This window comes from Juglans microcarpa x Juglans regia, chromosome 6S, assembly GCF_004785595.1.
Source record: "Juglans microcarpa x Juglans regia isolate MS1-56 chromosome 6S, Jm3101_v1.0, whole genome shotgun sequence".
Taxonomy (NCBI): domain Eukaryota; kingdom Viridiplantae; phylum Streptophyta; class Magnoliopsida; order Fagales; family Juglandaceae; genus Juglans; species Juglans microcarpa x Juglans regia.
Genome location: NC_054605.1, coordinates 11,137,824 through 11,160,735, shown reverse-complemented (window position 1 = coordinate 11,160,735; position 22,912 = coordinate 11,137,824). Strand labels below are relative to the sequence as shown.

General features: G+C 39.0%; 1 protein-coding gene across 1 annotated transcript in view; it reads left to right on the top strand.

Moving 5' to 3' along the window:
* The window catches only part of LOC121237282 (protein MODIFIER OF SNC1 1-like), a 43,480-nt gene that overhangs the window by 506 nt on the left and 20,062 nt on the right, over window positions 1–22,912 (top strand). The gene's annotated exons all lie outside the window — the stretch shown is intronic.

Below are 22,912 nucleotides of genomic sequence, written 5' to 3'. Positions count from 1 at the left end.
CTGAACAGAGCATTTCGGGTTTCGTTATATGCGACTTTCATGCCGTATTCAGGAATTTTTTTTTCTTAAAATTTTGTAGTTTAATTTTTGAATAATTCTACGTATAACTGTAAGGTACGTAAATGTTGCATAATCGTTTAGAAAAAAAAATGAGGTCTATTATTAAAAAATTAAATTTTTTTTTCATGTGATCCTCTTATTTTATTTATTTTTTTCAAAACGATTACGCGACAGTTGCAGAATTCTCGGTTACAAATATATTTTCTCTTAATCTTTATTGTCATTTGTTATGTTTAACATGATTTATGTTTGCGTGGGAATTGAAGGTTTTGTATGTATGGTTGGTAGGTTTGTTTCTTTGGAAGGATTAATTTTCTGAGCTGGATATGAATCATTGTTTTAAAGATGTTTTGTTATGTGAGTGGCGGTGTACGTGTATGAGTCAACTTCTCTCACATTGTCACAGTTCTTTTGTAATTGGAAGGATGGAAATGGTGATCAATGCTATAAATGCTTTGGAGTAAATGTCTTCCGAATATCTTATTGAGCTCGGGAGCATTGCCTTTTCTCCCTGCTTTATTTTGATGCTTTCAAGTTTTATGCAGTATGGAATGTGACTTTCGAACTAGTAATTGTGTTGGAAAAATTTTACTTATCATTTCCACATCACACATCATTATGTGATAAATCATTGTCATTCTATTTAAACATACATATTGATGTATAAATATGTATGTTTAAATAGAAGAACAAAAATGATCAATCACATGTTGGTGTGTGATGTAGGAAATGATAAATAGAATTTCTCAATTGCGAAAATAGGTGACAAGAGCTTGTAATAAAATACGCACGTACATGTGTGCACGTGTGAGTAGGGATAGAGAGAAAGGGGGATGACATAGTTTCCAAGAAGGAGTTATATAGTGAAAAAGAAGAAATGATATTTGTAGTCTTAGTATGTACAAGTCTCGTACACTTCCTTTGAAAAAAATAGATAAATCTAAGATTTATACAAAAAAAAAATATTTTTTTATTAATAGATATTAATTTTTTTCAAAGAAAGTGCACGAGACTTGCACACCCTAGAAAGGGATATAGGTCGTCAATATCCTAGTAATTGCTTCGTCTTTGCCAAAAGTCATATTCATTACTGCACCATCTTATAATGATCAATCTTTTTTTCTCCTTTCCCAGGCTGAATCAAATTGCTTGAATGATTTTGCGACGGCAGGTGGACTATGACGATTGACGAAGAGTATGTTGAGCGGAGAGAGAAGGTATAATATATATGTCTTTGCATCCTTATTACACCCCATTCCTGATAAGGTTAGGCTTATCACTTGGTGGTAAACACTTGTTCAATCCTTCACTAGTCAATGTCTCCTCTACTTACCTTGGCTTGCACTATCGTCCTTTTCATTACTTGGAACATGGTAAACATAAAAGCAAAAGTGAATCCAATATATGGTAAGTAGCACATCATTCATTAATAAAAGGAAAAATCTAATTATAAGCGATTCTGCGTACTAATACGCGCACCCATTCAATATGATTGATCAGAAAGTAAATTTTATTAAAAATAATGTTAATTTGAATTTAGAATATGAAGGCAACAACATTAGTATACAGATTGGTACGCAAACTTACTTGCATATAGCAAAACTCTTAATAAAATGTGATTGGATAGGTTTTTGTTCAAAACATCTTTGAAAGCACCTTTAACGTCACATGTAGAACGTTAAGAAAAAACAGTTATCTATAACCTTTTTATATTGACCAACACACATTAACCCATGTGTGGCTATATCATGCATCGGTTCCATGTCTTCTGGCCACTTGGGAGAATTAAAGAAGTTTGAAGATTGCGAATGGTCAATGGATGAAATTAGAATTTTTATTTTCAACCCATCGATTGATTGCTATAGATGTTAAATGGTTTGAATATCCATGACAATTGTTAATCATGCCTAAGTGTTGCTCTTAGGGGTGTAACCAGTCCAGTTTTAGACAAAATTTAGAACCGAACTAGTATGTACCGGTTTTATATTTTCGAAAACCGATTATACATCGGTTACCCACTTACCCTCCTAAATTGGTACCTCCGATTTTACCCATTCAAGTCAGTTCGGTCCGGTTTTCCGGTTTTAATAAAATGCAAAATTTTCATAAAAAAATCTGTTTATAAAAAAAGAAAACTGCTATAAAAAAATATGTTTTATTAAAAATTTGTTACCATTTACAAAAACCTGCTTTATAAAAAAAAAATTTATGTAAAAAAGATCTGCTATAAAAAACTGCTATAAAATGTTATTAATATATATATATTTTATGTTTAAAGCATATGATCAAATAAAATTTCATGTTTAAGATTAAAATTTTATTTTATAAATTTATTAAATTATAATAACATTATCTTATATATAATTATAATTTATATTATTATATATATAAATTTTATATAATATTAAAAAGTTTAATTTAAAATATATAATATGGTGAACCGGTCTGGTCTGGTCCTAAAAAGTAAAGAACCGGAACCGGACCGGTACCAGTTGGTTTTGAAATTAAGGAAACCGGTTCCGGTTCGGGCTAGTCCGGTCTGATTTTTCGGTTAAAATTTACACCCCTAGTTGCTCTTGAATATGTCCTGTGTACATGGGCTAAGCGTATCATTCTCATCAATAAAATTCCTTTACTGATGAAAAGGAGAGCCCCCTCTCATTTAGATGAGTAAAACATGTTGGTGGACTACAACTTCTCAGTGGCTTGTATATCCACCCAGTAGCTTTGGTACCATAAGATCCTCAATGGCCTTGGCTCAAATGGTAAAGGTCTTGGACTTGAAGTATATGCTCCTCCCAGGTCTAAGGTTCAAATCTCATTGGATGCAAACAATCTCTAAAGACCATCGGACTGAGGGATTTTTTCCTTGAATTATCCGATGTGCATTTGCGAAAAAATTATCGTCGAGGGCCTGTGCACCTTTGGGATTAGTCGGGACGTTATTCTTGAACACCCGGTGCCAATAAAAAAAAAAGATCCTCAATGGCCAAACATTAAAAATTTTCATACGTTCATTCATCTTTCATTTCTTTCATTTCACATAACTTCCATAACATGAGTATTTTCCTAGCTTTTCAAATCATAATCTTTCACATAATATATATAGATATATAGCACATGCATTTTGCGTCATTGTAAAGCAATTGCTACCTGTAACTTTCTTAACCTATCATATAATGGTTAAATAAAAATGGAGCATATAAGAAAGGCTAACGGTATAGCGTATAACTTGGAAATTTATTTAAAGAAACATAACATTTAACTTAAACATCAAGGGTATGATCATACTGCTTACATCGCCTCCTTGCATGTAAACCTTCAACACTTCCTCGGCAACCTAGGGTTTAGAGCCGTGGACTAAGGGAAGAGCTAAGTGGAAGAATCTGTCCACTTGGATTCTGAGCATATGGATCAAGTTCTTTCACCTTCTTGGGGCTGTTTTATGTTTCCCTGAGTTCATATCAAAAATGTTTCCCTGAGTCGTTGAAACATTAAGGAAGAACCAGAAATTTTACAAAAGAAGAGAACTGATGCCCTCTTTTTATTTTACTTTGAAAAAAGAATTATTACAAAAAGAAGAAATTTCGAGTCTTGATGAACTTTTGACGGAAAACTCAGCTTTGCTTGCTTTAGAGGTTGCCTTTAAGGATCTCTTCTAGGGCTTGATGTCAGCTGCTTGGTATGGCCAGAGAATAGAAAACATGGTTCAAGTCAAATTAACACTTAGGATTTCGATTTTTGAATAACTTCTTGATGTAGATCTGGAAACCACCTTGCCTTTCATGTGGTGGGAGTGAGGAAAAGACAATAATAGGCCCCGTTTGGATTGAGAGATGAGATGAGATGGTTTTAGATGAGTTGAATAAAATATTATTAGAATATTATTTTTTAATATTATTATTGTTTTGGGATTTATAAAAGTAGAATTGTTTATTATATTTTATATGGAAATTTGGAAAAATTGTAATGATAAGATAAGATGAGATGAGATGAGTTGAGATCACTTCTCAATCCAAACGAGGCCTTAAGTCCTCTTCTTAGAGTTAGCATTTCAAGGAAATCTGAACAGGATATAAGCGAGGTCTTGCATATCTGTTTTCAAGAGATTTGAAAAGAAAACAGGATGGAAAGACCATGAAATCTCATACCTTGGAGGTGTGGCAAATCTGGAAGTGATTTCCAGTCAGTTTTCCTCGTCTTACAGATAAAAAAATCTTCCTCGTCTTGGCTTGGTGGGTGTTAGATGGCAGCCTTGGCAGCACCTTAAGTAAGTCCTTGGTTCATATTTGGGTGAAAGCTTAGAGAAAATAGGTTGCTTTAGGAATGGCAGCTCTTGCAGAGAGTTTGTAAGGTTTGGATTTTCTTGAAGGAACCCATGTAGGAGCGGCTGCCAAATCTATCTGCACTCTTGACAATTCTAGAGGGGAAGAATAACTTTAATCCAGAGCACACTATATAATCTTAATTGGTGATACTAAGCATGTATAACATCTAGTTAGAAACAAAGCATTGAATAATTTAATTGACTTTTTGGGCATGATGGTTTCAAAATAGATACATTTGTTCTTATACAAAACATAAGTAAATAGAAACCTTTACATTTCTTAGAGCCCCCAAAAGCCTTTTCTTCCCTAGAGACCTTTTTCCTCTCTGCCAAAAGACTCGGGCATCTCTTCATCTCAACTGGGGGGGGGGGGGGGGGGGGGGGGGGGGGGGGGGGGGGGGGTGGGGGAGCTTCTACTCTTCCCTTCTGGCTTGCCCAGAATCTGTTCAGTTTATTTTCTACTGGTCTTTTTCTAGTTTTCCGTCCATAGCAAGAAGAAGTGCTGATCTACTGCCTTCCGGGCCTCAACGATTGCCATGTGCCCTACCACAGGTCTCCCTAGTCATCAATCATTTCATATGGCAGAAGAAGAATGCCAAACAAAACGGCACGTGAACCACACACGCGGCTCAAACCGCACGTGAGATTCACTCTCCTCCGCACCAAATGCCTACTACTGCCACGAGCGGCATTTCCAAGGCCAGCGACCTCGAATCCTTTGGACCCCACCATCCTCCACTCTCCTAGCGTGGCGTGTGCCACCACTATCCCGAGCAGTCATCCGCCAGCAATTCGGTGCATCTTCAGTTTGTTATCTTTCTATGTTTTTGCTTCCCCTAACCAAGGATCATGGGAAAGAGGTAGTGGAAGTCTATGGCTACAGTCCAGACCAGCACAATGCAGCACACATCATTTCACTACAACTTCTAGTCGCAGTTTTACAGTTCGTTTTCGATTTGTATCAAAATCGCTTCAAGCGGTTCCCTTTGTGGGAAATGGGTAGAGGTCAAGTCATTGGCCCCATATCCCAATTTCTTTCTTTTTTTTCTTGTATTGTATTTGTTGGTTTGGGATGAACGTTGGGGTCTCCCACCCTGTTCACTACTGTATCCTGTAACCGTTAAATATATATATATATATATATAATATGCTTGCTTAGAAAAAAAAAAAAAAAAAAGAAGATACATTTATTCTTTGAAAGGCTATGAATTGATTAACTATTCCACCACAATACCTTGATTTGATGACAATGCAATGAAAGCTCATATAATATATATATATATATATATATATATATATATATATATATATATATCTGCTCATATGTAACCAATTAATGTTTTCATAAAAATTCTCTAGCATCATGTCTTTGTTATAGTTCTTTTATTTTTACTTGGTGTTTACATGTATCCTATTTCTTGTATTCCTGCTGCCCGTATTCTTAAATGGTCTTATTTTCTCCTTCAATATAATTGATTAGTTGAACTGTCAGTTTGGTCTGATTTACATATTTAACATCGAACTATGCAAATTGTATGTGTTGGAGAATACTTTTGAGAAATTGTCCTTAAATTCTTTGACGGTTTAATGGACATACATCCTCAAGTTGTTACGTAATAATTCCATTGCTCTTGCAATTCTACCAGAAGAGGTGCCATGACAGTTTTAGGGAAAGTTGCTGTTCCAAAACCCGTAAACTTACCAAGTCAAAGGTATTTGGTTCCTGCTGAATTCTTTATGATTATTTTTGTAGAGGTGCATGGCTTTCCCATTAAAATTGATTGTTTTCTCTTTGTTGTTTTAAGGTTAGAAAATCATGGTCTGGACCCAAGTGTGGAAATTGTTCTCAAGTAAGTTATATATCCATCAGTCTAGGTTATCTTCTCTTCTCTCTCTCTCTCTCTCTCTGGAGGTGTCCGTTTGACTACCTGGTTGTTTGTTTTATGATTTTTATGTGTATCCGCACAATATTACGATGTTGTTATTTCTAAGTCTAGATTGTAAATGCATGTGTGGTGCTTCACAACATTTTACACTTGACAGGGGAGGGAGGAGAGATGCAGGGAGTTGTTAGCAGCCATAATTATAACGGATGAGATGCATTTTCTCATTGTTGAGAGAAAAGCGTTTCGCAATTTTGTAGCTAATCTTGAGCCCCAATTTTCCTTTCCCTCACGATATACGATGATGAAAGATTGTTTGAAAATGCATGCAACTGAGAAGGCCCGCATGAAAGATATGTTTATCAGCACTGGGCAAAGAGTTTATTTTACGACTGATACGTGGACGTCAATTCAGAACCTGAGTTATATGTGTATCACAACCCATTTTATTGATAGTGAGTGAATGTTGCATAAGCAAATATTAGGGTTCAAGCGGATTCAAGATAACAAAGGTTCATCTATTAGTAAGGAATTGGATGATTGTATGACCGATTGGGGAATTAAAAAATTCCTTACAATCACAGTTGACATTGCCAGTGCCAATGATAGTGCAATTGAGTGCTTGAAGCGAAATTGTAGTCTTAGAAGATACAATTCATGACCATGAGTTTATACATGTTAGATGTTGTGCTCACGTTATCAATCTCATAGTCAATGAGGGTCTGAAGGAAGTTGATGATTCAATTATCAGGGTCCGCAATATTGTCAAGTACATGATGTCTTCCTCCCAAAGGCTTGACAAGTTCAAGTCGTGTGTCGAGCAACTAAAAATCTCATGTGGTAGTATGTTAACCTTGGACGTTCCCACTAAATGGAACACGACCTACATGATGTTGGATGTAGCATCGAAGTATCAGAAAGCCTTTGAGATGATGGAGGTTGAAGATGGAGGTCTGTATCATGCTTTGTCAGAGGACACAACGGGGATGAAGGGGCTCAGACCACCAGACACTCATGATTGGGATAATGTGAGGTATTTTGTTCGATTCTTGAAATTTTGTTATGATACCACTGTTCGCATATTTGGTAGTTTATATTGTACTGCAAACATGTACTTTCAGGAGCTTTCGGAGCTTTGTTACCACTTGCAAAAAAAGTGTGAAAGTAGTGTTGAGTTGTTGAATAGTATTGCCATGAGGATGAAATCTAAATTTGATAAATATTGGGGGGATGTTGAGAAAATAAATAGATTATTTTTTGTGGCTGCGATTCTTGATCCCCGATATAAGTTGGTTGTTTTAGAGTTTTGGTTTAGAGACATCATACACAGTGAGAAGGCTGATCAGTTGATTAGAATATTGAAGAATGATATTGAAGCCTTATATCACCATTACAACAACAATGGTCAATCTTCAAGCGTAGGTGGGAGCTCCTCAAGACCAACAGACTCAACTTTTTCCTTAGATAACACATGCTCCGAGTTTATGGAATATTATGCAATGTAAATCTGAGTTTGAACGATATTTTATGGAGGATGTCGAGGTACCTAGTGATACATTTCATATTTTAACTTGGTGGAAGGTGAATTCCATCAAGTTTCCAGTCCTTTCTCGAGTAGCCCGAGATGTGTTGGCCATTCCTATCACTACAGTTGCTTCTGAGTCGGCGTTTAACATCGGAGGTCGTGTGTTGGATGCTGATTGGAGTTCATTAGCTCTGAGAACTCTAGAGGCCCTTATCTGCACACATAATTGGCTAAGGTCAAAGCCTATTGGACTAGATAGTGTTGATGATGCTGAGAGATATAAACTTGAGTCAGGTAACTTTAAGCTTTTAGCAAAATTCTTAAATGACTAGTTACATATTTTTATTGCATTAATTATTTGACTTATAATTTTTATTGTTTTGTAAACTTATCTATGAACCCCGACATACTTGTGAAGGACTGAGACAGTGACATTATGGGAGGGAGTCTGGTAAATGAAGCCTTATATTGTATCATTAACTTTCTATTAGTGTTATCCTTTTAGTTAAGTAATGTAATGTCTAATTTTGTTTAATTTTCACAACAATGTAGGATAATTGTTTTAGATTTTGGTGTCTGGTGGGAACTACGCTTTTGGAAGCTTTTGGAGTTGGAGTTCGTTGATCGATTAATTTAACTGTGAAATTTTGTAACATTTGAATGGTTGTGGTATCACTGGTTGTGACAATGTGTTCTTTGTGTGATGTTTGCACTTTGCAGGGGTGTATTAAGATCTTGTGTTGCAAGATTGTTTTTGTTTTGTTTACGATTCTATTATCTATATTTGATTATTTGCGTTTTATTATAGATGGAAACATGTTAATATAATTTATAATTTTATTGATGGTGATGTCTTTTAATTTACATTATGGGCCTAGGTGTTATGTTTCCTTGTTTGTTTGTTGGTTCTAATAATTATCATCTATTATTAATTTATTATTGTTTGTTGGTTCTATTAATCATTTCAAATACTGATCTAATTTTTTTTCTCTTTTGTGGAATTTCAAGTTTATTGGTTTAAATTGACATGATATGTAGTAAATTAATAAGTTTTATTTTTAAGGTTTTCTGGTCCCAACCAGAAAAAGTAGCCTACTGTTCCGACCTTAAGTTTTCCCCTAAATCCATTGGAACAAGCAAGCTCTTTGTCAAAATCTTCATCACGTGCTTGTCCCTCCGCTTAAATTTTCCATGAAAGCCACTCGAACTAGCAAGCTGCTAATTCAGAATTGTATGCTGGACCCGAAAGAGTCTCTTTCATGCAAGGTTTCTGCTCCTGAATCCTCTTTTTGAATGCTTTCTATGGCATATTATCTATGCAATGCGTGTTCAATTATTTTAATTATGAATACATTTAGCCAAGGATTTCCATTTTGCTGTATATCTCTTTATATAATGTTCCCAATTGACCCATTTGCTGCCAGAGAAAGACGGGGGAATACAAATTATGTTCGAATTCTGAATCTTGAATTCTGAACCCATTTTTTTTAGTTGCCAGAAACGAAAATGTCCCAAAAGTGAAGTACGAGCTTAGATTTGAAGGGTAGTAGTAGCAATCATTCAAGTTTTCAACTAAATTTACTTGAGCTTAAAATGGAGGATGGTAATAATAAGGGTAATAATATCCTTCAACTTCTTTTACTATTATTTTACTACCTAGTTATTTTTTGTACCTTTTAGTCTTTGAATCTAAATAAAAAAATTTAGAATATGACTTTCTTGTATAATTTAAAGAAAATAAATTCAATCAACTAACGTAATTAGAATGAATAAAATATATCAGGTCCAAAGTGGTTCCCAAAGCCCAGCCTAAGGGGGGATCTCATCAGGAAGAAAGTGAGAAAAGAAAAAGGAAGAGACAAAAGACTGAGAAGGGTCTCAGGAGGAAAAGAGAGGAGGAGACATAAAGAAGAGGTAATGTGACATAAAGAAGGGGTGAGGTGACCTAAACCAAGGAGGGACAGAGGATAAAAAAAAGGTTCAAGACTACTTCAAGGGGGCTTCTTCGACTTTGGCTTTGACTTCTTCGGCTTTAACTTCTTCAACCTCTTGGAAAGGAGACGAACAAGGAGATCTCAATTGTACAGTAAGGAAGAGAGACCATGAGCGATTGTAAATAAGCATATTATAGTACACTCTCCCCACCCCAAAATCTCATAGACTTAAGCTTTACGCTGAACCACGTAAATTTGAGTGTCATTGTCTCTTTATCTTTCCTATATTTATTTGCTCTCATTGTCATGGATGTACGCATAGACACTATACAACCCCATCGGGCCACAGCTAAGGGCTCCACACGACACCGATCGAGGCCCAGATGGCCATAGCAGGCCGGGAATGACTCTTTCTCCCCTTCCGGCTTGTTATGCTGATTTTAGAAGTTAACAGTGGCGTCGTTTATAGGATCAAGTTACTTTTTACATAGAAAGTGGGAGAATGATGATTTTCTAGCGCACTAAATAATCTCAGAATGAGCAGATGAAATTCTCCCAGATAAGTATTCTCAGCCCTCCAACTTTTATTTTTATGTGCATTTTGTAAAAAATATTAAGCGGACTTTTTCTTGCCTGGGTGAAAAGCAAGTAACTTGGCCACTTGATTTGCAAAATGCTCATTGCATTCTAGTTGCATTGTGCGAAGAGAGAGGGCAGTAAATGGATGGACACTATGCACTCAACCAAGGGAGGGATACACTCTCAATGCCCGAGTGAGTGTAGATAAAGCATTCACTGTGCACTTGGGGAATATGTTGGATGTGCATGGCATGAATAGTTCCATACACGTCCCACTGTGCATGGCAACACGGGTGCATGTTACCATGCACCCGAAGACTCACGGCGTCCCATCGCGAGCCTAGTTGACTTGCCAGTGATCATAGCGTGAACCGCTGGTGGTTTCTGACGGCAACCAATCTGGGCCCCGTCCACGAGGGTTGTGAATAGTGCACCCCCATGTGCACCTCGCCTTGCACACGGGACAACAACTCTGCCAGTCAACAACGCGACTGGGGAAGGTGCCGGCGGTAACCTTGTGGCCCTCTGCATCCTTTGTCCTCTTCAGTATGGTCCCTGACCACTGAGACGTGCAAATGGTAGCTTGCGGTTTTTGCACGATGGGAGCATGTAGCGAGCTCACGGAAAGCTCACGACAAACTACCATAGCCCTTTGATCCCGTCGGCAGTCACCACTTTGATCAGGGGTGGTCCCCAACTATTATGGTGGACCCACGGTGGCCTACAACCTCACACCCAGCTCACGTCGACTTGTGGAAAGCTCATGGAAAACTACCGTGAGCCCTTTGTTCCCATTGGCGGCACCACTTGGACCGCTGGCTAAAAGGTGGTCCTCGACCACCGCGGCAACACCATCCCAGCACCACGGTTGGCACTTGCTGCTGTGGGCAGTTGCTAGTGAAGCCATGGCTGGTCTCACCAGTGCTCACTGCCGCCTACATGCTAACCGTAGGCGACAGATAACGCCAACGAGACCTTTTCCACCGGTCTTTTAGTGTTCTCCTCAGCCAAGCATGACACATGACAGACGGACTCCCACGTAGCCTGGGATTTGACTCGACTTTGCCACCATCCCGTCTCGCCCAGTGCACGGCTAGAGGAGTTTCGACTCGCCCCTGCACCATCCTGACTCGCCCATAGCAAGTTACGGAGTTGCCTAGTAGGCCACAGACTTGCCCAACCAGTCATGGAGTCTCTCGGCCATGCATAGTCAACAACGTCCGGTCCAGGCCATGCACAGGCAACAAACGTCCTGTCCCAACCATGCATAGCCAATGGATGTCCTGTCCCGGCCATGCACAACCATACACACCTCGGATAGCCACATGTCCCAACGTTGGACCAAAGGCACCCAACGGGTAGCAACCATCTCAACTGTATGCAAGCAACAGGCAACCACCATCTCGATCATGTGCAAGCGGGCAGCCAACACCATGGAGCCCACGAAGACCCTTGGCGTTGCTATCAATGCTACCTGCCTATGAAGTTACACGGTTAAAAGCAATGGAAAGGCATACAACTTAGCCACAAAAAAAGAGAAGAAAAAAGAAAAGAAGAGCAACGAAGGGAAGAAAACAACAACCAGTAGTGGCCGTCAATTTTAGTCAAATAGAGATTGTCTACAACAACTAAAACGCTCCGGTTTGTCTCTCTCGAAGTTTATGTGAATTCTATTTCCACTAACAAAATTGATTCCTACAACACGAGACATCAGATATACAGCCCCACACTGGCACTGCCCAAATGACTTAACATGCCTTCATCGGGATGGTCTTCTAGGCATTAACATGCATGCAGGCATCCCAGGCCTCCACCATCGCCGAAACACAGTTGCCATAAACTCCTGCTGATGCGCCTTAAACCTTCGTCGCACTCTTACGGGATGAATTAGGTTCGCGAATCTCATATTTGTGATTGGGAATTATCTATGCTAACTAGGTTGGCTTCTATAGCAAGGAAAATGAGGTGAGTCCAGCCTAAATGTGTTGTTCAACCTCCTCTAAAGACTTAGGACGAGTCCAACCTGAATGTGTTGCTCGGCCTCCCTCGCGACAACAAGGGCCAACGAGGCGAGTCCAGCTTGAATGCGCTGTTTGACCTCCTCTAAAGATTTTGGGCGAGTCCAGCTTGAATGTGCTGCTCAACCCCCTCGAGATAGCGAAGGTCAACGAGGCGAGTCCAGCCTGAATGCGTTGCTCGACCTCCTCCAAAATATTAGGGCGAGTCTAGCCTGATTGTGCTGCTCAACCCCCCTTGCGACAGTAGGCACCAATGAGGCGAGTCCAGCCTAAATGCGTTGCTCGACCTCCTCCTAAGACTTAGGGCAAGTCCTACCTGAATGTGCTACCCAGTCCCCCTAGTAACAGCGAGGGCCAATGAGGCGAGTCTAGCCTGAATGTGCTGCTCAACCTCCATCCAATCAGCAAGGTGGCATCTCGACTAGTAAACACCGAGTGTTCGCACTCCTGCCATAACCACTGCCAGCGGGTTACCTTCGGAGCTAACGTGCCTCCGAGCTCCACAACCGTCTCGCGCGGGCTACTTTCAGGAATGAGTTGGCAAGCTCGGCAATCGCCTTAGGTGGACCCAAGGGATCGATGGGCTCCCTAACCTATTTATGTGGATTACAACAAACAGATTCTAAGGTTAACAACAATTCACATCAGAAAAGAAAAATTCACCAACACCATGGAAAACAAAAATGCCGGATGAATATACGCTTTTCGAAAAAGATGTGAGTCTAGCCTGAATGCGCTACTCGACCTCCTCTAAAGACTTGGGGCTAGTCCAGCCTGAATGTGCTGGTCGACCCCCCTCACGACAGCAAGGGCCAACAACGAGAGTCCAGTCTGAATGTACTGCTCAACCTCCTTTAAAGATTACAAGGCTTAGAGCGAGTCCAGTCTAAACATACTGCTTGACCCCCTTCGGGATAGAGAAGGCCAACAAGACGAGTCCAGTCTGACGTACTGCTCACCCTCCCTCAGAGTTAAAGAGGCAAGTCCAGTCTGACGTACTGCTCAACCTCCATCACACTAAAGAAGTGGGTCCAGTCTTTCAGCTTCTTGGATTATCACCATTGCCATAACGAGTCAACAGGTAGGAAAGGTCAGGGACCGCCCAGACTTCCAGGTGCCCGAATAGGTGAGCAAGTCACTTGATTGTCCGACCACCCTCACGCACCTTACACGATAGAGTACATCTCCCGCCAAAGCCAAGCTTCAGGCTCGCACCTTAAACAATTGAGCACATCTCCAGCAAAGGTCGACCTCCCAGGTGCCCGAATAAGTGGGCAAGTCATTTGAGTGCCTGACCACCCTTGCGAACCTTATGCAATAGAGTACATCTCCTGCCATAGCCGACCTCCCAAGTGCTCAAATAAGCGGGTAAGTCACTTGACTGCCCGACCACCCTTGTGCACCATACCCGATAGAGTACATCTCCCGCCGAAGCCAAGCTTCGCGCTCGCACCTTACACAGTCGAGCACATCTCCTGCTATAGTCGGCCTCCTAGGTGCCCAAATAAATGTGCAAGTCACTTGACTACTCGACCACCCTTACACAACTTACGCAGTATAGTACATCTCCCGCCAAGGCCGAGCTTTGCTCTTAGAACTTATGCAATTGTGCACATCTTCGCCATAACCGACCTCCCAAGTGCCCGAATAGGCAGGCAAGTCACTTGACTACTTGACCACCCTCGCACACCTTACACGGTATAGTACATCTCCTGCCGAAACTGAGCTTCGAGCTTGCACCTTACGTGGTCGAGCACATCTCCTGCTATAGCCAACCTCCCAGATGCTTGAATAGGCGGGGCAAGTCACTTGGCTGCCTGACCACCCTCGTGCACCTTACGCTGTAAAGTATATCTCTCGAGAAGGCCGAGTTTCGTGCTCGCACCTTATGCGGTTGAGCACATCTATTACCATAGTCGACCTCCCAGGTGCCCGAATAGGTGGGCAAGTCACTTGACTACCCGACCACACTTGCGCACATTACCCGGTAGAGTACATCTCCCACCAAGGCCAAGCTTCAAGCTAGCACCTTATGTGGTGGAGCACATCTCCTGCCATAGCCGACCTCCCAAGTGCTTGAATAGGGGAGCAAGTCACCTAATTGCCCGACCACCCTCGCGCACTTTACGTGGTAGAGTACATCTCTCGTTGAAGCCGAGTTTCACGCGCACACCTTACACGGTCGAGCACATCTCCCACCAAGGCTGAGTTTCACGCTTGCACCTAACGTAGTCAAGCACACCTCCCACCATAGCCAACCTCCCAGGTGCCTAAATAGGCGGGCAAGTCACTTGGCTACCCGACCACCCTCGCTCACCTTACGCAGTAGAGTCTCTTGCCGAAGCCAAGCTTCACGCTCGAACCTTAGATGGTAGAGCATATCTCCCACTGAAGCTGAGCTTCGCACTTGTGCCTTACACGATTGAGCGCACCTCCCATAGAAGTCAAGCTCCGCCCTCGCACTTGATGCGGTTGATCACATCTCCCGCCAGAGCTGAGCTTTGCGCTCACACCTCACACTGTCAAGCCCATCTCCTGCCGAAGTCGACCTCTGCGCTTGCACCTTACGCTTTCGAGCCTATCTCCTGCCTAATCATGCACTTGAAAATCTTTATTGCCTAAAGTAAGCGAAAAGCAAGGGATACACTCCCAAAATTTATTTTGTTACGGATTTATGCATTTCAGTTACATATTTTATCTTAAAGATTCTCAAGGTCTTTTTTGGAACAAATTTTCATTAAGAATCGCGGGCAATTAGAATGGGTAAAATATATCAGGCCCAAAGTGGTTCTCAAGGCCCAGCTCAAGGGGGGTCTCATCAGGAAGGAACTGAGAAAGGAAAGAAGAAGTGACAAAAGTCTGAGAAAGGTGTCAAGAGGAAAAGATGAGAGGGGACATAAAAGAGAGGTAATGTAACATAGAGAATGGGTGAGGTGACCTAAATCAAGGAGGGACATAGGATAAAAGAAAGGGGTTAGACGACTTCAAAATGGCTTCTTCAACTTCGACTTCGACTTCGACTTTTTTGGCTTCAGCTTCTTCAACCTTTCAGCAAGAAGACGAACAAGGAGATCTCAATTGTACAGTAAGGAAGAGAGATCCTGAGAGACTGTAAATAAGTATATTGTAGTGCACTCTCTCCTCCCCAAAACTCCCGTGAACGTAGGCTTTAGCCGAACCACATAAATTTGGGTATTATTGTCTCTTTAACTTCCCTACATTTATTTACTACTCACCGCCATGGATGTAACGAACGCCATACAACCCCACCGGACCACCGCTGGGGGCTCCACAGGACACCGATTGATGCCTAGATCATCATAGCGGGCCAGAAATGACTCTTTCTCTTATTCCGGCCTGTTGTGCCGATTTTAGGCGTTAATAGTAATCATGCAATTTAATTAAAAATAAATTAAATTTTATAAAAATTGGCCTTCTTTTGCTCTTTGAGTGAGTTTTTATAAAATTGAATTTATTTTTAATTAAATTACATGATTACGTTGGTTAATTGAATTTATTTTCTTCTAAATTATGAAAGAAGATCATGTTCTGAGATTTTTAATCTATATTCAAATAGCAAAAAGAAAAAAAAAATAACTGAATAGTAAAACAATAGTACAAGAGGTGTAAGGGTATAATTACCCTTAAACAAAATGTCAGCTCCTAAAAAACACTCTTGCATCCACCCAAGCTTCTATCCTCTCTTCTCCACATCTTTCCCCCACTAACTCTCTCCCTCTTTCTCACATGGAGTTGGGTGAAATCCAATGTTTACACCACAGTTTTCGACACGGCCACACATAACTGCCTTATATTAGGCATCTTTTGGTTACACAAATTATCTCATCTCATCTCATCTAATCATTACAACTTTTTCAAATTATCACACAAAATATAATAAACAATTCAATTTTTTCAATCACAAAAAAAAATTATATTTTAACAATATTTTATTTAACTTTTAACTTTTATCTCATTTCATTTCATCTCATATTTGTAACCAAACGAGGCCTAACTTATGAAATAGGCATCCATACGGCTTAAAAGCTGGCATCTAGCTGGCACCTACCAAATGCTCATCCAAAAATGTTAGAGGAGGAAGCAAAAGTGCAAGGACAACCACTGCTGTTAAAGTAGCAGCTTCATAGCAAGCAACTTCATCATCACATACACTTAATATGACACCAACACCATTAGCAACGGCCCATCGTGGCGTTGATGGGATTTGCTGAGGATGCTTTCGAGATCCACGAGAAGAAGCTAAAAGAAAGAGAGTCAAATGGGCTTTGGTCGACCTTGTCTGTCTCAAGGACCGAGATTTTTATTAAATATTACATATAAATAGAACAACCTTTATATATATATATATATATATATATATATATATATATATATTAAGAAATAAGGGTCGCGTCAGCAAGTTGTAAACTGGATGTAGAATATGAGTAAGTATATCATTATCCAAAATTTTTTGAAAAAAAAAATGTCTTTTAGGTGTATTTTAAAAAATTTACAAAAAATGATTTTTTTTTTCTCTAGAGAGTTAAAAGAAATCCCTTATTACCCATTTAAAATAAAATTTTTAGAAAAATATTGAAAATTTATAGTTTTTGTTACAATCTGATTCTATTGAAAATAATATTGAATTTTTCTTAAAAACTCAAAATTTGTCTCCATAAACTTTCTAAAAGTAAAAATGTATACAGTCGGCTGACGTGGCAATCATACCATGTCAGCTGATAAAAAAAGAAGAAAAGGTGAATACGAATACGAAGACGAGAGAAACCCATTTCGTTTCTTGCTTATGAGACCAAAAACCTTCTGAGCTGCGCGGGATTTCATCGTCTCCAGAAACGGGCTTCTTCCTTCCTCGTGTGGGTGCAATTGGGGTGGGTACTGCGTTGGGTGGTTCAACCCAAGGCCGGTCTGGTGGGGGCTTGGTGTGGGTCAGCTTCATGGGCTTCGTGGGCCAGCAGTTCGGGTCAGCTTCGTGGGTCAGTTTTGTGGGTCAGCTTCGTCCCCATACTGTCGCCACCAAAAGGTACCATCAATGTTAGATGTTTGCTTCAATCTGCAATTTGTTTTAGCATTTGCACACATGGTAGACAAGACAAGATTTGTCTATGTAGATCATCTGTTGAAACAAATCAAGCATGGTACCATCGCCATCCAACCCAAAATTTTTCTTGTTTGGTCACTGATAAACAATCAAGTATGTTGTGACTTAATATTTTTTTTTTCTTTCACAGCATGTTGTGATTTAGATTAGATATTATTGAATGAAAATATTAATTTTCTGGTTTGTTAGTTGAAGATATCAATTTTCTGGTTTGTAGATATGTAGATCATCAAAACACCAGCTCCCAAATGATCTTTTTATTTTCCTACGCATACAAAACAAGTAATTGTATTAATTAATTACCTAATAATATTAAAAATATTGAAGATTGATGTTGGTAAAGTTTGATCAATGTGGTCATTTTAAAAAAGTCATGCTTGCCCCTTTGAATATATTGCATGGGTTGGTTAGCATCAATCGTTTGGCATGTGTAAATCTTATTTGAATTTTTATCAAATTTTGATCAGTTTTTTTCTCTTGGAAGAAATGTGTACAATATTAGTCTTCACTCTTAGACGATTGAATCAAATTTCCTAAAAACTTATCAAAGACTGACTTTGGATATTGAACAACTTGAACATGGCATGGGAAAAGGAGAAGAATACCCATCTCGGCTAACACCATCTAGCTCAAATCCGTCAAACTTTGTATGTTATTTCATAATTAAAAAACTTATTGCAACTCAATGTTTAGCATCCTAATTATTATTATTATTATTTTTATGTTAGGACATCCCTCAAACTGGTCTACTAAACTATCCAAATTATATGCATGGTTACTTTGGACCAGTGCCTGCATGGTCACCAGCTTTCTTGCCATATCCAGATAGCAACAAAAATTCAAGTAACATTCAGGTGGTTTTTCAACTTCATTTTTGTCTTTTAGTTATAACTTAATTATTTTTGAAGTAGTTTAAATGTTTTAATTTTTTTGTTTTTAGCAAAACGTTGGTTACCCATTTCAATATGGGATGAGACCTCGGAGGCCAGTTATCTCTACAAGCTCCGCAACGAGCACAAGAGTTAGTCAAGAAGATAGACTCGATTGTCTGGAAATTGAACCTCCATGTACTTCTGCTAGAGTTGATGAAGAAATTATGTTAGATAGACCAGATGAACGGGAAACTGAAGATGGCACTATCGGTACACCACAAGTAGTGCCATCGTTGGATGGTGATGATATCATTGAGGAGCCAAAGTCGGGGATGGAGTTCAATTCGTTTGAAGATTTGTTAAGTTATTATAAGCAGTATGCTAAAAAATGCGGATTTGGGGTGATGACACAAAGGAGTGAGAGGTCAGAGGATCAAAGTGTCAGATATGTCACCATTGGTTGTGCACGGGGAGGGAAGGCCCGGAATAAGAGTTTCAATGTCGCCAACCCACGTCCGACAGGAAAACCAGATTGTAGGGTAAGAATTAATGCCTTAAGAGTTGAGGGAAAGATGCGGTTGACAACTATCCATAATACACATAATCACGGCCTCAACCCAATGAAATCTTTTTTTTTTTTTTATGTAACAGAGAAGTGAGTGAGACCGTTAAAAGAGTCCTAGACACAAACGACTTAGCTAGCATCTGACTAAATAAGAGTTACAGATCTCTTGTCGTTGGTGCAGGTGGCTTCGAAAGCCACCCATTTTTAGAAAAGGATTGTCGCAATTACATCGACAAAGCACGACATTTCCAACTTTGCGTAGGTGGTGCTGGAGCACTTCGGGATTATTTTATGAGGATGCAGTACAAGAATAACGGATTTTTTGCATTGATGGATTTAGACGATGACGGTAGATTAAAGAATATTTTTTGGACAGATCCACGTAATTGGGCAGCCAACCAGTATTTTGGTGATGTAGTTACATTCGACACCACATACCTGACGAATATGTATGGAATGCCATTTGCATCATTTGTTGGTGTAAACCACCATGGGCAGTTGATTCTTTTAGGAGCTAGGTTGATTTCTAGTGTGGACATGGAGACCTTTACATGGCTATTCCAAACCTTGTTGTGGTGTATCGACGATATAGCTCCAAAGGCTATTATTACTGATTAAGACAGAGCAATGACAAATGCAATTACTACCATCTTTCCAGAAACTCGACATAGATTATGCCTGTAGCATATACTGAAGAAAGTCCTTGAGAAGCTTGAGTCATATGCTGCCTACAAAAGTGGGTTGAAAACTCAACTGATGAAATGTGTGTACGACACAAACCATTGATGAGTTTGAGAAATGTTGTGCCGGGTTTATTAACACATACGACTTACATAAGAATACGTGGTTAAAAAGTTTATATGCGGAGCATGAACATTGCGTACCGGTATTCCTAAAAGAGCACTTTTGGGCTGGAATGAGTACAACCCAGCGCAGTGAGAGTATGAATTTTTTTTTTTACGGTTATGTTTATTCAAAGACAAACTTGAAGGAACTTGTAGACCAATTTGACAGTGCACTGAGGAAGAAAATTGAGAATGAAAATGATGCGAAATTCCAGTCATTTAGCCAAGTCATTCCCTGCATATCTAGATCTCTAATTGAAAAGAAATTTCAAAAGTTGTACACCAACGTTAAATTTAGGGAAGTTCAGCAGCAAGTAATTGGTGTGCTCAATTTTGATCCATCTCTACTTACATCAGATGGTGTAATGAAGAGTTATTTGGTAGAAGATGAAGTTCGTATTGAGGAGTTCACTAAACTGGTGACATATTCAGTGGACTTTAATGAGGAAGACTGCAATGCTAAGTGTTCATGTGGGTTATTTCAGATGAGAGGGATATTGTGTAGACATATTTTGGCCGTATTCAAGTCTAATGGTATAAAATCATTGCCAGACCGGTACATTCTAGACCTATGGAGAAAGGACATCAAGAGGAGCTACACGTTAATTCGCAGTAGCTATGACACAGGGGGATCAGAGGCCAAATGGTAATAGATATTCAATTTTTTTGAATATGTGTTATGGGATGATAACTTATGTGGCGGATTTTAATGAGCAATTCTAAGATGCAAAGAAGAGGATACATGAGATAACTGAATGTTATCGTGAGCACACACGCAACTTATCTTTGACCCAAACAGGCTCGAAGACGATGAATTTTAAAATCTATTAATCTGGTTTAGTTCGTTATAACTACTTAATTTCGACATTTCAAAATCTTTGCCTATAATAGGTTCGAATGCTAGTTTGATGACAAAGGACAAAACTACAGTTGAGAGTTTACAACAAGTCAAGAGTCCACTTGTTATTGAGGGAAAGGAAGATCCCTATCTCTGAGGCGAGCATCCAGAATGGAGGCAGACATGCGAAAGGTTAAAGCCAAACAAAAGAAAGCACAAGTCAGAGGGAAACACAAACAGGTGAATGTTTTAACATTGGGAGAATAAAAACAAAAACAAAAGTGTCAATGTGTATTAGATTTATAATGTTAATCCGCAAAGAAAGAAAAATTTACTACTTACTTTATTATTAGCGAGAAGGAGAAACACTAGAAGGAGATATACCGGTAGTGGGCACGCACATGAATTTATTTAGGCCATCAAAAGTGGATATTACCAATCCTGGACAAATGCAGGTTCAGGAATAGATCTATTTATCAACCAAACAATGATTTCATCCCCATCATTATTGGTCAATATTTGTATTGTGATCAATATGTCTTGCCTTTAATATTTACTAAGAATTTTGTTATTTATAAACAGTCTGTTCTAGACAGCTCAGTATTTGATAGTAGTGGAACTCAAAACCGAGAAACAGTATTTGGTAGCCAAGAAAGTATAATATTTCTAAACTTTGCATCTACTAATAGTAATATTTAGATGACATTAATATCATTAAACTTTGCATCTACTAATTATAATATTTGCATATTAATCTTAGCAAATTTTTTTGGGTTGGGTGGCGCACAACCAGACCTCCTTGGGTTCTGATGGATCACAACCGGTGCAAGAAGGTTGAATTTTAATTTTTGCAACCTTGGCAAGTGATTTGTTTTGTAATTATTTTTGTAAGAAGAAAGATTGGTAGTTATATTTTTTTGTGGGAAGCAAGCTTGGCAAGTGACCTGTTTTGTAATTATTTTATATTCACAAAGCTTAAAAGTGATAGTATTTCCAAATATTTTTAGAGGAAGAAAGATTTTGTAATTAGCTTATATTCAGAAAGCTTGGAAAGTGACAATATTTCCAATGCATTATTTTTGAAAGATGTATTTATTACGGTTGTAATTATTTTTGGTAGTGATAATGCATTTCCATTAGGCCTACAGGTTCATTTACGTGTGCACAGGTACTGATAATGCATTGCCATAATGTAATAGGTTCATTTATGAAAGTTGGGTACTGATAGTGCACTGCCATTAGGCCAACAGGTTCATTTACGTGTGCACGGGTACCGATAAAACATTGCCATAAAGTAACAGGTTCTATTTATGTTTGTTGGGTACTGATAATGCATTGACATTAAGCCAACAAGTTTAGGATTGTCTGTGCATGTAACTTGGTTCACAATAACTCATCAGGATTGTTTGTGTGTGTAAAAGGATTGACTTTTTCTTGGTTCCCAGTAGTAAGATTAATATAGGTTCACGTAGTGTCAAGTATAAAAACTTGTTCAACCGATTGTAAAGTTCCCAATGATCCTAAGAAATTGTATACTGCTTTTGTCACCATTAAAGATCATACCGTAATTCCTGAAGGCCAAATTGTTGTCATATTCTATTCAGTTCTCATGGAAGTTGGTTATACAAACATTTGTCTTTATACAATTAGACATAAGTACAAATTCAGACTAATTATACAAATCTAATAACTAATAACTATGTAACTTACATCACACATCTAATAACTAAGTAACTTACATCACACATAAGTACAAATTCAGACTAATTATAAAAACATAAACCACTACCTTGTCAATAAATAACAAGAAAAAACTACAAAAAAACCAAAATACACCCAGGATAGCGTGCATGAACGCCTTAGGACAGCTTCTCTCTCAAGAAGCACCAACTCTTTTTTCTGAACCTCCTTATTTCTACTGTATAGCACCATCTCTCTCTTCTTAATTTCATCTACTATCTTACGGAGCTCAGTTACTTGGATTTCGACATCGAAGAGTCTCTTCTCGAGCTCTTCCTCCTTCCTTGACAGTTCATTTGCATATTCTTGTAGCTCTATATCTGCCTACTTAAAATATTTATAGTATGGTAATCCTTGATATTTGCATAAAAATTTAAAAAATGTTATATGTATGCAATATTAAACAATCTATTAAACATGTTACATTATTTGGGCTGTAGTTACCTTTGTGCTGTACTTTGGACACCCTAAGAAGGGTCGTCCTGGATTTGTCTTAGTATTTGAGTATCTCAATATAGCTTCAACCTCACGAAGCACAAGAGAGGAGCCAAAGTACGTTTGCCAAATGATGAAGAAGACAGTGATGATGATGATGACATTCTAACCT